The sequence below is a fragment of the Pipistrellus kuhlii genome, unplaced genomic scaffold (assembly GCF_014108245.1).
Source record: "Pipistrellus kuhlii isolate mPipKuh1 unplaced genomic scaffold, mPipKuh1.p scaffold_m20_p_47, whole genome shotgun sequence".
Classification (NCBI taxonomy): domain Eukaryota; kingdom Metazoa; phylum Chordata; class Mammalia; order Chiroptera; family Vespertilionidae; genus Pipistrellus; species Pipistrellus kuhlii.
In genome coordinates this window covers 1,670,049-1,686,593 of record NW_023425548.1, presented here as the reverse complement: position 1 = coordinate 1,686,593, position 16,545 = coordinate 1,670,049, and the positions used below count along the sequence as shown (strand labels likewise).

Genomic DNA, 16,545 nt, shown 5'->3' with positions numbered 1-16,545 from the left:
GGCTTGCTGAATGCGGCGCTGCGGTGCGGGCGGCCGGGCTTCGCCATGTCTCGCTGGGGACACTGGGGCTGGGGCCGGTCCCGGGCCAGGGTCTGCATTTTCCGCGTTTAGTGCTCCTGGGCTCCAAGAGAGTGTCTCTCCGGGGACCGGGCGCTCGGAGCCGTGGAGGTTCCGGGAGTGGGGGGTCCGGCGCGTCCCGGGAGGGTGGGCGCCGGCGGGCCTCGGCGGCGGCTCGGCTGTCCGGGCTCTGCCCGCGGCGGGGCCGGCGGGGCCGGGGACCGGAGCTCGGGGGTGGCCGTTAGCCTCCCGGGCCCGGTGCCCGCAGGCGGGCGGGTGGCGCTCGCTGCGGCGCGCCCTCCCGCAGGCCGCCGGGCCCGGGCCGGGTCTGACTCGGGCTTGGGCGCCGCGGCCGCGTGGGAGGCGCCGGCCTGTCCATCGCGCCTTCGCCGGACCCGCCGCGGGGTTCCAGGAGCCTCTGTGGGTCAGTGACCCACTTCCAGGGACGCGTCGCCGGGTGTCAGGGACTGAGCCCCCTGCCCCCCGCGCAGCACCCCTCTCCCGGGGCAGGAGCGGCGGTGGGAGCTGCTGGCAGGCGGCCCTCGCCCCTGGCGCGGTGGGGCCGCTCCGCCCGCCGCAGGCACTCCTGTGGCACGGTGACCTTTGGGTGCCCAACGGGCAGATGGCCTCGCCCTGGGCCATCTGCTTCCTCCTCAGGTTCCATTCCAAGGGGAACGCCCACCAGCAGGTGGTGGGCTGGGCCTGAGTGGCGATGCCGGGCGAGGGCTTTGCTGACGGCAGAATTGTGCACCGGGCCTGGCCGGCCGCTGCGGAGCCTCGCAGTCAGGGCTCACTCCCATTTCCACCCCTTTGTGTGAGGCTCTGGGGGCTCCTCCTCTGAACACCTCCTCTTCCAGAGCTCCCTGAAGCGGGGGAAGGAGCATGGGGCCTTTGGGAGGAAAGGGCCCCTTAGAGCTGGGTCCTGGCCTTTGGTGGTGACACCCCAGTCTGACTGCCTTCTGTCCTTCCCCCCAGCCCTCTCCTGCCTCTTCTCTCTCTAGGCTGAGTTCACTGTGAACTAATTAGGTGACAGGAAAAACTCATTAACATGGATCCAAGTAAATGGCCTGAATCAGTGCTGTGGCTGGGGACCTGGAGGTGGCATTGTGTGGGGCGATGACCAGGTTTCCCTCCAGAGCGGAAGGGGGTGGGGCAGGGAGAGCACTCATCGCTGCAGCTTCAGTGGAGGAAGTAAGAGAAGTCCCCATCAGCTGCAGGATCCCGCCCCATCCCCTTTGGTGAAGAGCCTTGGAGGGACCAGCCCCCGGAGGGGCGACGAGAGACATCTGTCACAGACCTCTCCCTCCTGGAGCAGGGCGAGCCAGGAATCGGCTTCCACCCCTCACTCCGCTTCCTGGTCAGTGATTAACCCGCCCCCAGCTCGGAAGTCTGGGCGGCATCACTGATGTGGAGGCCACGACGGCCTTACGCCAGCCTAAAACTCAGCACCGCTGGCACATTCCCGTGACCAACTTCCCCACTGTGGTTTGGACGTACCCCATGTTCCTGCCAGCCTGGGAGCTCCGTGTCACCCCTGTGAATCCTGGGCCGATGGCTCATCGTCACCAGGCCCAGCTGCTCCTCGTACATCCGCTCTCGGCTCTCCTGATCCCTGCTTCCCTGTTCTTCCTTGGCAAGGCCTCCGCCTCTTTCTCTCCCCCCTTCTTCCCCAAACTCTTTCCTGGAACCCGTTTTTACTCCCAACCTCACCGCTGCTTCCCCACTTCCATCTCCCCAGCTTTTCTGCTGTAGGCAGGCATCAAAAAAACCCGGAGAACTCCTCCAATTCCTGCCCTATATCCTTCCTCACTCCATCTGCCAAACCATATTGCTGCGATCCTGCAAAGCAGTGTCCCTCCTTCTTTTTTGGCGGAGGGAGGGGAACAGCTCCTCGGCGGTCCCCTGCTCGCTCTGAGCCGTGCAGGGGCCCAGCTGACCTGGGCTTTGGTTGTTACATAAACGCACTCCTGGCCTGGAGGCAGAGCCTGTGTTTACTAGGGATGAGCCTCTTAGTGGGAAGGAATGGCGTTTTCCCGGTGTATGATATGATAAGTCCCCGCCTCACTCCGCGGTAACACTCACTGAAGGAAGGGCTTCTGATCCAGCTCTGAAGGTGACCTGGAAGATGCAGTCAGGATCCCTCTGGGACTGAGGAAGTGCAGCGGCACCTTGCCGGCCGGTCCTGGCTCTGCTTCCTCAGTCACCTCTGACCCTCTCTGACCCCGCCGTGGTGAGGGCAGGGGGAGCTGAGGAAGGACGGCTTTGTGGGGTTTTAGGACGGGGTTTGAGGGGAGGCAGGTTGTTTTTGAAGATTCCCATTCCCCACCAAAGGCCACAGAAAGAAGGATGTGGCCATGCGGAGGTCCTAAGGAATGAGAGAAGTGTAGCCAGGAGCGGGGGCTGGGAGGGAAGGCTGACCCTGTGCTGACCTCTGAGCTGTTCTCACCTCCCTTGTGCGGACAGAGACTCAGAGAAGGGAGGACTCGTCAGCAGGGACCAGGCTGAGCCTCAGGCAGGGCCGCAGGCTGATCCCACAGGGATAGGAGCTCCAGGGCTTGTGTGGGGCTCCTGCCTGAGAAAGAAGGCTGCTGAGGAACGGGCCTCGGCTCAGAGCGGGCAGCCTGGGCACCTGGAATGCAGGAGCTGGGCCAAGGGAGGAGGAGCCAGATGAGCTGCTGGGAGAAGCAGCCCCTGGGGTCCCAGCAGGTGGCCTGCGAAGGCAATGCTGTCCGGAGAGGTGCCCTCTCCCTCAGGTCTGCCGAGGGGGGGGGGGGCGGACAGGCTTGGGCTCCGAAGGCCCAGGGAGGGCCTGGGAGTGGACCTTGGCCAAGGGTGTGCCACGTGGCACTGCTGTGCGCAGGGCCTGGGCTTTGTCCACGGGGTGACCGGTTCCTGTCCTCCTGTTCCCTGAGGGTCTTTGTTCTTTATTGCTTATTGTTGTTGATTTGGGAAAGGGAGATAGAAACCTCAGTGATGAGAAGCATTGATGGGCTGCCTCCTGCACGGAAGGCTGATCTCCCGCTGGGGATGGAGCCCACAACCCGGGCCTGTGCCCTGACTGGAAATGGAACCGTGACCTCCTGGTTCATAGGTCGATGCTCAACCACTGAGCCACTCCCGCTGGGCTCTCCTAGGGGCTCTTTAGTTTTTACTTATTTAAATAAATTTTTATTGATTTCAGAGAGGAAGGGAGAGGGAAAGAGATATAGAAACATCAACGATGAGAGAGATTCACTGATTGGCTGCCTCCTGCATGCCCCTTGCTGGGGATCGAGCCCGCAACCCAGGCATGTGCCATTGACTGGAATCAAACCCTGGACCCTTCAGTCTGCAGGCTGACACTCTATCCACTGAGCCAAACCTGGTTAGGGCCAACTAGGGTTTCTTTTAAAGCAAAGTTCTGTTGGGCATTCCAGAGGCAGGCTGGCTTGTTCTCACCCTCACCTTAGTCTTGCAGGCACTTTCCTCCGTACACTTGGGGCTTGGTAACATTCTAAAGAGGGTTTTCCTGTTGGTTCACGTCTAGGCTAGAGAGAGGGGTGCTGAGGCGGGGGCACTCCGTGGGGCTCAGCAGCCACCCTCTTCCTGGCAGGCCTGCCTGCAGCTTTAGAGTTGCTCCCTGTCTCTGTGCCCGGTGGCTAGATCCTGGCAACAGCCCTGTGATGCAGAGAGGATTGTATCCATCTCCTGAGGTAACTGGCATCCCCCAGCCTGGCGCTGATGCTCGCCTGGGGGACTTGCTGGCATGCAGTTTCTGAGGCTCCCTCTGAGGGGTCTGGGACGCATCTGCCTTTGGAACTTTCCGGGTCATTCCGGTAATCAGCTGGTTTGGGGAATGAGTGCCTGGCGGTGGCTGGTTGCTTATTTAGGCCTTTGCACAAAAGAGTTCTAGGAATTCTGAAAAAGAGGATATCCGAGCGAGTGCCAGAGGCCAGGGAGAGCCACGCTGTTCCAGATACATTTATTTAGCTCCGACTGGTGGCCCAGTTGCATCTAGCTCCGAGGAGGGCAGGAAGGAAGGGCAGGGAAGGAGGGAAGGAGGGCTCCGGCTGCTCTCTGGATCCCAGAGGTGAATAGATCAGCCTGCGCAAGGACTGGAAGTGGCAGGAATGAGCCCAGATCTTTTTTAAAATATATATTTTATTGATTTTTAAAAAATATATATTTTATTTATTTTTTACAGAGAGGAAGAGAGAGGGAGAGTTAGAAACGTCGATGAGAGAGAAACATCGACCAGCTGCCTCTTGCACATCCCCTACTGGGGATGTGCCCGCAACCAATGTACATGCCCTTGACCGGAATCGAACCTGGGACCTTTCAGTCCACAGACCAACGCTCTACCACTGAGCCAAACCGGTTTCGGCATATTTTATTGATTTTTTTACAGAGAGGAAGGGAGAGGGAAGGACACAGAGTCAGAAACATCGATGAGATAGAGACATTGATCAGTTGCCTCTTGCACATTCCCTACTCGGGATGTGCCCACAACCACGGTACATGCCCTTGACCGGAATCGAACCTGGGACCCTTCAGTCCGCAGGCCGATGCTCTTCCTCTGAGCCAAAGCGGTTTTGGCTAAACCCAAATTTTTAAAAAGTTAGGTACTGGGGAAGACCTCTCCAGACCCTTTTCCTTCAGGTTCCGGGAGAGGGAGGGTAGGACCCGCCCCAGCCTGACCTGGGGCAGCTGGAGGACCCCTCCCCATCAGTCCTCATTCACCACCGCTGGGAGACTGCGCGCAGATAAGACAGCCCTTGCTCCAAGTGCCCCAGGCCAGGGCCTACCATTCACTTCACTATTCCCTTAACCAAACGTGAGTGCCAGGCAAGTGGTCCGAGAAGGAACAGGCTTCAGAGGCAGCCGGGAGGTATCAATAAAAGCATCGGGTGGCCGCCACGCAGCGGCAGGCTGGGCATGTCCCGGGGGCTCGTCTGTACCCTGTGTTATCGCCACGTTCCCAGGACCATGGGAGGTGATGCTTAGTCCTGCAGGAGAGGGGCTGTGGCCGGCGGGTGCGCTGGAGGGCGGGCGGAGGGGGGTCCGGGCGGGCGGGCGGGCGGAGGGGGGTCCGGGCGGGCGGGCGGAGGGGGGTCCGGGCGGGCGGGCGGAGGGGGGTCCGGGCGGGCGGGCCGAGGGGGCCGGCAGCGGGGTAGAAGCGGATGGGTGGGCTCTCGGTGTCCGCACGGTGCTTTTGCCCTGTGAGCCTCAGGACCACGGAGGGGGAAGCAGAGAAGCCCTTCTAGGAAAGCGGGGCCGCTCGGTGAGCTGAGACTTGGCAGGCAGACGGCACCCCGAGAGGCTCCCAAACACCCGCCTGCTGCCCCTCTGCTCGTCCTCACTCTCTTTTTAACATGCAGGTAACTCGACATCAGATTGGCCAGGTAGATTCCTCCCGACCCTCGCTGCCTCCCAGCGGGCAGGCGGGGGCACGGGGCTGACACGAGGCTGTGGCTGTGGGGAAGGGCCGGGCCTGGGACCTGCTTGGAGGTCGGAGACTTTGCTCTGTGCAGAACTGCACCCATTGGCATTCTCCCGCCCGCCCGCCCGCCCGCCGGCCGGAGAGTGCCATGAGGCCTCTGCAGCATTGTGGTCCCTGCTCCTTTTCCCACAGGCTCTTGTGGGGTGTGCGGGTATGGTCCCCATTTGCAAATGAGACAGCCTAGGACTTAGACGGGAACTCCCCCGGGCCACACAGGAGCGGCAGGACCAGGGCGTCACCTGGTTTTCCTTTGCCCTTCAGGGAAGGACCAGTGAGCTTTCGGGGAGCCGTGCCAGACCCTGGTCAGCCCTGGTGGGGTGCCTCTCAGGATGCTTTTGACCTGAATTTAACTTTTGGAAACATTTAGACTATAATCTAAGGGCGATGTAGTTCTTTCTTGCTGTACCTGTCTTCTGATATCTTTTTATTTTTATTTTTTTATTTTTATTTATTTCAGAGAGGAAGGGAGAGGGAAAGAGAGAGAGAGAAACATCAATGATGAGACAGGATCAGTCATTGATCGGATGCCCCCTGCACACCACTAATGGGGATCGAGCTAGAAACCCGGGCATGTGCTCTTGACCGGAATCAAACCTGGGACCCGTCAGTCCGCAGGCCGACGCTCTATCCGCTGAGCCAAGCCACTCAGCCAAACCGGCGAGGGCTGTCTTGTGATGCGGATCCCAGCCGGAGGGTGGCTCTCCCTCCGTGAGCACCTGGGTGTGGATAGCCCGCATCGTGGGTGCTTGACCAAGAAACACTTCCTACTGTTTAAACGTTGTGACAAGAGTGACTTCTTGTTGTAACGAGTTCAGCTGTGTGGGAAGGAGAAGAAATGTGTGTGTCCTCCCCCCAGGGGTACCTGCGGTGACTGTGCGACCTGCTCCCTCCCTGCTCCCTCCCGTCTGTTTCCAGCCCCCAGCCCCTGCTCTCAGCTGCTCTGGGGTCCATGAGGCTGTTGGTGTTGCGCTGCGAAGGGGGTGGGTTTGTGGGCCCGGAGCCAGGTCCTGGGCTCCTCCCTGTCTGTGGTGCCCTGGGCGGCGTGTGCCCACCGAGGTATCTCGGGCGGGTCCTCTCGGAGCAGCGTCCTGGTGGCCTCTGTGCAGCTGCCGTGACCCCGCTCGGGAGCGGCTGCCCTGGCTGGGTCTTGGCTCCCTGGCCCTGGCCCCGCCGTCCGGGGCCGAGCCACAGTCACCGAGTGTTCTGCGTCTGGCTTCTCGCACTCAGCCTGTGGCGGGCGGGCGGGCGGGCCGGGGCACCTCAGGCTGGCACGGGAAGCGGCCCTGTGTGGGGAGAGAGACGTCTCTGTGCCTCAGTCTCCTCTGTGAGATGGGGGTAATTACAAAACCCCCCTGTGGGTGTGCCGAGGGGCGAGGGGCCCTCAGCAGAGGGCACAGAGCAGGCACCCCACGAGTGCTCGCCGTGGTGACTGCGCGGGGCCGTGTCGGGGTCAGTCCTGGCGGAGATCTGCCCGCACCGGCCGGCTCTTTCCTGAGGAGGAGGACACGTTCCAGGAACTGGTCCCCACTCCCCGGGCCCCTGCTGCCACCGGACCGGTTAAAAAGAGGACAAAGTGATTTTCACCACTGTTTTTGGTCACTTGCTTTTGTTTAATTCTGTTTATGTTCTTTATTCATTTTGGTTTTTGTTTGTTCCTCTTTTTTTGTTGTTGTATGCAATATAATTTAGTTTCTTAGATTTTTCTCCGGTGTATGTTTCTTTTTTGCTGGAGGTATGTGCTCAGTTGGGGCCCCGGGGGGGCCAACAACCCCCCCCCCCACTTGGTCCCAGGAGATGCCTCTGCTGGCTCTGTGCCTGGCGACTGTGGATTTTCATTTCTTTCCAGGCAGCACCCCTCTTTGCCACGTTGGTGCGCCTGCTGCCTACAGCAGCTTCTCTGGATAAATTTGATGTTTTGGTGCTTGCAGACCCGGAGCCTGAGCTCTGGAGCGGGATGTGAGCCAGCCACAGCCTGGAGTGTGCGTGTCTGTGTGCACCGGGCTCCTGTCTGCCCCTGGTGCACTCCCAGCCCTCCTCCGCCCGGGCTCTCCCCGGAGGGACCCGGGAGATTTCCTTTTGTTAAATCGTCTCTGAAGGAGGCCCCAAAGCCTTCGTGAAGAGCGGTGAAGTGTGACGTCTGGTCACCCGAGCCCCTCTGCCTGGTGATATTCCGGACTGTTCCACGTCGGGTGCTGTGGTGGACGGGCCTGGGCACCGCGCCTCCTCTGTCAGCCTGAGCAGGTGGCGGTGTTGGCGCTGGTGCTAGGCTGACTCGATTTGAACCCCAGGCCCACCACTTGGTAGCCGTGTGACCTTGGGTGAGTTTTAACCTCTCTGTGCCTTGGCTCCCTTGTTGCTAATGTGAGGTGAACAAGCTCGCGTGTCACGGTGTAGGCGGAGGGTGAAGTGAGTGAACATGTGGAGCTCTTAGACCAGCACCAGCCTCCAGGGTGCTCCCGTGGGCCCGCCGAGCCCTGAGTGAGGTGCTCCCCGAGGTGCTTCCTGACCCGGAGCCACAGCCGGGGGCAGAGCGTGGGGGTGGTGGGCAGAGCTCGGCAGGCCCCGGGCAGGGGTGCCACGTGGGGATTTGCTGCGGTTCCGCTGATGGGCGTGGCGGGCACAGGCCCCGGGATTGCCTTCATTTGATGACGTGCCTGTCACTCACAGTGTTTCCTCCGACTCAGCACCCACAGGGCGGGGCAAACGTAGGTTTACAGTTGTCCACATGGAAAATAACACAATAATTAACAAATAATAATGATACAGGAATAAACCGTGTTTTGTGTACTCGCAGATATAAACCTACGTGTGTACTCACAAACCTACTTCTGCCCCACCCTAGGAGTCACATGGAAATTTAAATGTTCAGGTGGCCATATTTAAAAAGTAGAATTGGTGAAATTGATTTTAATACTGTATTTTACTTAACCCGTATCTGATCTACTACCATTTCCACATGTAATCAGTGTAAACATTTCCGATGAGGCGTTTCACTTTTTTGTTCCTACGGAAGTGTTCAAATTCCGTTCGGGGTTTCACATCGCAGCCCCTCTCCCTGGGGCAGGCTGCTCTTCCGTGTTCAGGAGCCACATGTGGCCGGTGGCTGTGATACCGGAAAACGGCCCTCATCTTAGCCTGTAACAAAGGATACCTGTTTGTTTAAAACAATGAACACAGGAGGAGTCACTTTTCTAAAGTGTTTAAAATTTTAAAACAATTACATATCCTAGTGTGCTGGTACTATTTTCATCCAGTCATTCAACAAACGTAAGGCCATGGTGATCGAGTGCAGGCAGATCCATGGGAAATGGCGACTGAATTCACCATAGCTTTTTGTCACTGGATTTTCCTAAAACCTGGAAAGACACTGAGTGGCCAGGTTATGATCTCTGAACACAGAATAATCTGGCCGCTCAGTGTATATCCTTTATAATAAAAGGCTAATATGCAAATTGTCCCCTCGACCAGGAGTTCAGCCAGCAGGCAGGCCAGCCTGCCACCACACATGCATGAATTCATGCACCGGGCCTCTGATATATATGTACACTGAGAGGCCAGATTAGTATGCAATCAGAGATCATAATAATCTGGCCACTCAGCGCATAACTACCGTTGCGAAGGGTCGGCCAGTGGGTTCCCGTGTTCCAAGTTTGGGAACCACAGTTTATACCTTTTATTTGTAGAAGATGAGAGTGCGTGTCTGGGGCCTGTGTCGTGGGCCCCCGTTGTCAGTGTCTTGGTTACGGTGGGTCAGCCCCAGGCCTTGGTGTGGCTGACTCGTGCCTCTTCAGTTTGGCAGTTTCATCCGTGCGGCCGCTGCTGCCTTACTCATGTCCCCTCTCCTCTCCCCGCTGGAGGATAGCCCTGACGCCGGTGAGGGGAGGAAGGCGGTAGGGAAAGGCCCTGACACCTCCCTCAGCTCCTTCCGGCCGCCGCTGGGCCGGGCCAGCCCCGAGCCTGGGGAGACAGACTGTGCGGCTAACGCGGGGACTGGCCGGCTAGTGAGGTGTGGACATTAGGGAGCAGGTGCTGAGCTCACAGCCCAGATGCCACGCAGGCCGGAGAGGGCGGGAGTGGCCGGCTCCGGTCTCGGTAGCAGCGAGGCCCAGAGCGGCCCCAGGTGCTCTGCATCCTGACGACCTCCTTCCAGAGAAGAGGTGGGCTGGAAGCCACCTTCCCCTCAGCCGGGACCTCCGGTGCTGCATGTCACCAGCAAATGCCACAATGTTCCCCTCACCCCGTCCTGGCATTTTAGGCAGGGCTGTTTTTCTAATTTTTATTTTCATTTTTTAGGACAGAGCTGTGTTTTATTTGTAATAAGATTTCCAATACATGCACTTATTATTTTAGGCTAATTTTCTCAACCCCCAACTTTTGTGATGCTGTCCTATTACCACACAGTGCCAAAAATCAAACAAACACATTAGTACAATGTTTAGAATCATTATTAGCAGTAGTTGGCAGTTACACTGGATTAGGATAGAATGAACCACCTCAGTAGCTTCTGAGGCTAATACATTTCTGTCACCACAATTACTTAAGCAAACCTCGTTCCCTTCACTTCTGCAACATCATACAGAATTAGTGTGTACATTCTTTGTTTGTTTGTTATGGTTTGCTGTGTTTTGTCCTTAGTTTATGCTAATTTATTCCTATATAATAAAAGGCTAATATGCAAATAGACTGAACAGCGGAATGACCAGTCGTTATGACGCACACTGACCACCAGGGGGCAGATGCTCAGTGCAGGAGCTGCCCCCTGGTGGGCAGTGTGCTCCCACAGGGGGAGCGCTGCGCAGCCAGAAGCCGGGCTCATGGCTGACGAGCACAGGGTGGTGGCAGGAGCCTCTCCCGCCAAGGACCGCTGGGGGATGTCCGCCTGCCAGCCTCCCCAGAGGGCCCTGGACTGCGAGAGGGTGCAGGCTGGGCTGAGGGGCCCTCCCCCTGCAAGTGCATGAATGCCGTGCACCCGGCCTCTGTGTGTCATAAAACAGCAGGAGGCTTGTGAACAGGCACAGAAGGCAGCCCGAAGCCCGCAGCCCCGCTGGCCTCCCTGGTCTCAGACTGCCCAGCACTGAGACCAGGCCTTCTCCCCACCTCCTGCCTGCGGATGAGGGCGCTGTGGGCCTGGCCACGCAGGAGCATCCCCGAGTGCGAGTGCCAGTCATGTCACCTTTGTCCAGGGAGCCACAGGGAGCCGGAGGATGGCCTGGCAGGCAGCTCTGCCTTCAGTGCCAGCCTGTCCAACTCAAAGGCTGACTGGCCCGGTCAGCAAGCTTTAGGTTTCTGTGGCTGCAAAAAACAAAAGCTTCCATTTTCATAGGAACATAGGTTTATTTCCATAGAGACATGCCGAGTACAAAGGGCTGAAATAAATGAGTCATCGTTAGCATGAAATAATAGAATAATAAAAATTAACGTTTTTTTCTTGAACATTAACTTACCAGACACTGATAACAGCACCAATTAATAAGCGTAACACAAATAAACCTATTATTCTTGTTCTCTGAAAGTGAAGTATTTCCTGTTGCGCACACCAACCACTTCAGTCCAAGACTAATGACGGGGCTAAAATATCCGCTCCCGGTGTCAGTGGGGAGAAATGGGGTGCCTGCGCATAAGGGAAATGCATGCAACATGGTGATAGGAATCAGTCATTAGCGAAGGCTGTAGTTCATTATTAATATCTATAACAGGATGTTGTAAAAATTAAGTCACAAAATTAAAAAGATATATATTTTATTGATTTTTTTACAGAGAGGAAGGGAGAGGGAGAGAGAGTTAGAAACATCGACTAGCTGCCTCTTGCACACCCCCTACCGGGGATGTGCCCACAACCAAGGTACATGCCCTTGACCGGAATTGAACCTGGGACCTTTCAGTCCGCAGACCGACGCTCTATCCACTGAGCCAAACCGGTTTCAGCGGAACTTTCTTTTGAGAGCCAAATTTTTATTTATTTATTTTTTAATTTATTAAAAATATATATTTTATTGATTTTTTACAGAGAGGAAGGGAGAGGGATAGTTAGAAATATTGATGAGAGAAACATCCATCAGCTGCATTCTGCACTCTCCCCACTTGGGATGTGCCCGCAACCAAGGTACATGCCCTTGACCGGAATCGAACCTGGGACCCTTGAGTCCACAGGCCAACACTCTATCCACTGAGCCAAACTGGTTAGGGCTTGAGAGCCAGATTTTTAAAACTTAAACTTCTAAGACCACTTCTTCAAAATAGACTCGCGCAGGCAGTGGTATTTTGTGGAAGAGCCACACTCAAGGGGCAAAAGAGCCACATGTGGCTCTCGAGCCGTGGGGTGCCGACCACGGGGTTAGGGCAAGTCACGAAATTTTTATTAAAACGTTTCTCACATACCGCTGTATTGGCTGGGCCGCAGAAATATTCCCGGAGTTGGCCGTGCTGGCTTCAGTGTGCCCTCGGTGATGTCCTGGTGGGCGGTCTGAGCCTCCGGCCGACCAGAGCTGCCGGTCCCACGGCCTCGCACTGCTTCCTGGACCGTGTTCACAGGCGCTCTCGTCCCTTCCTGGGCCCCATCCCCGCGGTGTGGCCCTCGGGCCGGCGTGTCTCCTCCCCGGGCCCTCCAGGGTGTGTTCCTGCCCTCCCCCTGTGAGCTGTGTCTAAACCTGGCTTGTCCAGCTCCAGTGCCGCCCTTTCTGGTTCAGGGACCCGGTCTGTGGGGTGCCCGCCTGCCCCAGCCTTCCTGGGCTGGCACCTCGGGGCCTGGAGCGGACGGTGTTCTTTCCGGCTGGCGTTTTCAGGAGCTGCTGTCTGCGCCGCTCCTGCTCTCCCTTAGCCTCCGAGCCCGAGCCTGCAGGCCACGCCCGACCATGGCCAAGGAGCCTCTCTGCTCTGAGCCAGCCGGAGCCCGCTGGGTACGGAGGCACTGGGTACGGAGGCACTCCGGAGCTTCCCTGCCCGGGGCCCAGGTCCCCGCTGGCCCTTGGGAGCGGGGCGGGTGGGGCTGGGTCCCTGCCAGGGGGAGCCCGCGCAGCTGCCCGTGGCCGGCAGGGCACGCTGGGCGAGGACAGGTGCTGTCTGAGAGCCTGTCTCTCCCTCTGGCAGGAGCTGGAGAGGAGCCTCCTGCGCGAGTCCCTGGGACAGGCTGGCTCTCTCTGCTGGCGCGGAGAGCCAGGCGGCGTCCAGGCCCCTGTCCGCCCTCGGAGTTCCCGTTCCGCCTCCAGGTCAGAGCGGAGCCAGGCTGGCCAGCTCTGAGCACACGGCGTCCCGCTTTCTGGCTCAGGCTCCTGCCCGGCCAGCAGGCTTCCCTCTGCCGGTGCCCAGCGAGGGGGGCGTGGCGGGTGCCAGGTGGCGGTGCTGGCCGGAGGCGGTGTGAGCTGCCCCGCTTATTGGGGTGGGACTGCGGGCGGACGCTGGTGCGAGGCCCCTGCGCCTGCCCACCTGGGGGAGGAGCCGCCCCTCCGGGGGTGCCCCCGCTGTGGGGTGGGGCACCAGCGGCAGGTACGGGACCCTGACCCCAGTCCAAACAGCTTAACATAGACCCTCCGAGGGGCTGCCCCAGAGTGTGGTGATGTGAGACACTGAGCTTTCCTCCTGGTGGTAGAAGATCCGCCCTCGGGAGCGAGGGGCCCGGCCTCCCCAGGCCTCTGTTGGAAAGTGAGGGTGGGCTGGTGTGGCCCGGGTAGAGGGAGCAGTAGGCGGGGCACGGGGAGGCCCTCCCTAATTCCCATCAGGGCAGTGGAACAGCCAGGCTGCCTCAGCTGCATAGCCGTTCCCTGCCAGGGTGCCCCCAAACGTGGTCCACAGTGAAGCTGATACTTGCTGCAGGCGGCCCTCCCTCCGCGCAGGAGGCCTGGGGCTGGCTGGGCGGGGTGGACGCCGAAGAACAGCATGTTTCCCGGAAGGGCGTGCCCGCAGCCGGGACCAGGTCTGGTGCCCGCGCAGTGACGGGGCGGTGGGCTGTGAGTGGAGCTGGCTGTGCTGCGGGCGGCCGAGGCGGCTCTCCTGCAGTCCTGACTTCCTGTGGAAGCCGCACAGTGTGTCATTGGGCTTTTCCAGCGTGCCCCTCACAGCTCGTCCTTGATGTGTGTGCTGCCAACGCACACCGATGGACAGCTCTGCGGGCGACAGGGAGGAGCAGGCACCCCTGTGAGAACGGCAGTGAAAGAGGGCCTTCCTGTTGGTGCCCCTTACGCGCCGGCCGGCGCGGCCCTGTGTCCCTACACGCTGCTCACCGCCCCCTGAGGGGACACGCGGGCCCCGTTTCTCAGACGAGGAAGCTGGGGTACGGTTGCTTGCTAGTCATGGCAGAGGCAGGAGCTGAACCCAGTGAGTCTGGCCTCAGAGCCCGCGCTCTGAGTTGGCATGCTCTATGGTACCACGAAAAAGAGAAAAAAAATTCAGGAGGAAATTTGAAGAATATTGTGTCATCTTCAGATAAGAGTGCTCCTTTTAAGCCAGACAGGAATCCCAGAAATTTTTTTTTAAAATCAATCTTTATTGTTCATATTATTACAAAGGTTCCTCATTTCTTCCCCCTTCCACCAGGTTCCCACCCCCCATTGTCCTCATCCATAGGTGCACAGTTTATGTTCAGTCTCTTCCTCCCTCCCTTTCCCTGAGAACAGTCAGTCCACTCCCCTCCCATATCACTAACTCTACTACAATGAACCGCTATTATTGTTCATCAGGTTTTCCAATCTCCTTTAAAAAAAAAAAAATTAATAAACTTTTACACTTCCAAGAATAAATTTTAAAATCTAATAATTTTAGCCGAAACCGGTTTGGCTCAATGGATAGAGCGTCGGCTTGGGGACTGAAGGGACCCGGGTTCGATTCCGGTCAAGGGCATGGACTTTGGTTGCGGGCATATCCCCAGTAGGGGGTGTGCAAGAGGCAGCTGATCGATGACTCACTCTCATCGATGTTTCTAACTCTCTATCTCTCTCCCTTCCTCTCTGTACAAAATCAATAAAATATATTTAAAAAAAACAAAACAAAACACGTTTAAAATCTAATAATTTTATTTAATTAATTAATTTATTTATTTTAATATCTTTTATTGATTTTTGTACAGAGTGGAAGGGAGAGAGATAGAGAGTTTGAAACATCAATGAGAGTCATCGATTAGCTGCCTCTTGCACAGCCCCTACTGGGGATATGCCCGCAACCAAGGTACATGCCCTTGACCAGAATCGAACCCAGGGCCCTTCAGTCCCCAAGCCGATGCTCTATCCATTGAGCCAAACCTGTCCCGGCTAAAATCTAATAATTTTAAACCTTGTTTTTTTTCTGCCCTGGGAATTGAGAGAAAACTTGTTTACATGTAAACTTGCCTTAGCTATCAAAAGGTGTAGCCATTCAAGTGTAAATGGACCCATTATTTAAACTTAGGTGCTGGTTGGAATTGGATTACCTGTTCTGGGTGGGAAGGGCTTGTCATTCCCTTTCTCCATTAAAATTAAGGTGTTAGCTTTAAAACCTCTTTTTGGCAAGAGACCTTAAACTTTCAGAACTTTAAATTTTTCAGATAGTAAATCAGTTACTTAGCATTTTCTCAAATCAATAATACCTCCACATGCCCAGGGATACCCTTCACACAAAAGACATTTCCCAATAGATCAACCAACCTCATCCAGGCCCCACACAAGGCACTCACAGATCAACACCCCAGCGCTATACTAACTCAACACATCCAGATCTAAGCCTTCCTCACTTGATTCAGCAGACCCTCAAGTTCCCCCAAAAGTTTCCAGCCATGTCTGAGAGGCAGCCCTGGGGCAGGGGCAGGTGAGGAGTGAGCTGTTCCAGGCCTGGCTGCTCCGGGCCTGGCCTCTGTTGCTCTGGTTCGTTCCACAACCAGCTGCTCTGGGTCTGGCCACTGCTGCTCTGGATCCGGCCACTCCGGGCCTGGCCGCTCCCAGCCTGGCTGCTGCTGCTCCGGGCCTGGCCACACCCGACCCAGCTGCTCTGAGCCCGACCGCTCCTGGCCTGGCTGCTCCCAGCCTGGCAGCTGCTGCTCCGGGCCTGGCCACACCCGACCCAGCTGCTCCGAGCCCGACCGCTCCTGGCCTGGCTGCTCCCAGCCTGGCAGCTGCTGCTCCAGGCCTGGCTGCACCCGATCCGGCTGCTCTGGGCCCGGCTGCTCCGAGCCTGGAATCCCAGAATTTATAGAGGAAAAGACTGACAGGTTTCCCCTCCAGGTTTTATTTTAAAAAATGACCTTGAAATTTGCTAACATATTTATCCTGTTTGTGTTCTCTCTCTCTCCGTCTCTCTCTCTCCCTCTCTCTTACACACACACACACACACACACACACACACACCCCTTTTGCTAGTGGTCACAGTCAGCACCTGTATTATCGGGTCTAGTAATAATTAATGTCGTTTTTAAACATTCGTTTAAAATCTTGCTTGGCGTTGACTTGTATTGACATAACCTTCAAACACGTGGTATCTACAGAACGTGTGAAGTGCAATTAACAAGTTTTGCTTGAAAAAGTTTGTGTTTGGTTTGGTTTTTGTTGCAAAACTAGGGCTAAGAAGATGGCGGATGAAGAGCATATTCGGCACTGCATGCTTTACGAGTTCCAATTAGGAAGAAAAGCAAGTGAGGCTGCAAAAAACATCTGTAGTGCTCTTGGTCAAGATGCAGTTAGCGCCAGAAAATGCCAGTGTTGGTTTGAGAAATTTCGCGAGGGAAATTTTTCGTTAGATGACAAGAGTGGTCGAGGCCGTGTGTCCAATTTTGATCACGAAGCTCTTCAAGCTCTTTTGGTGCAAAATCCTCAAATTACCCAACAAGAGCTTGCGACAACTTTAAATTGTTCACAAAAAACAATTTCCAATCAATTGCGTGCACTTGGCAAAGTCCAAAAGTTTGGAAAATGGGTTCCTCATGAGTTGACCGACAACAGCCGTAATCAAAGAGTCACAATTTGCAGTTTGCTCCTCTCTCGTCAAAACCGTTTGCCGTTTTTAGAGCAAATTGTTACCGGAGATGAAGAATGGGTGCCGTATGTTAATTT

The 16,545-nt window shown here is 56.7% G+C and overlaps 1 protein-coding gene and 1 non-coding gene across 5 annotated transcripts in view; one reads left to right on the top strand and one right to left on the bottom strand.

The window, feature by feature from the left end:
• AGAP3 (ArfGAP with GTPase domain, ankyrin repeat and PH domain 3) overlaps positions 1 to 16,545 on the top strand; it is a 56,840-nt gene that overhangs the window by 702 nt on the left and 39,593 nt on the right. The gene's annotated exons all lie outside the window — the stretch shown is intronic.
• On the bottom strand, positions 10,004 to 10,130 carry LOC118704813. The gene has a single exon (XR_004983523.1). It is a non-coding gene; the product is annotated as a small nucleolar RNA SNORA66 (small nucleolar RNA).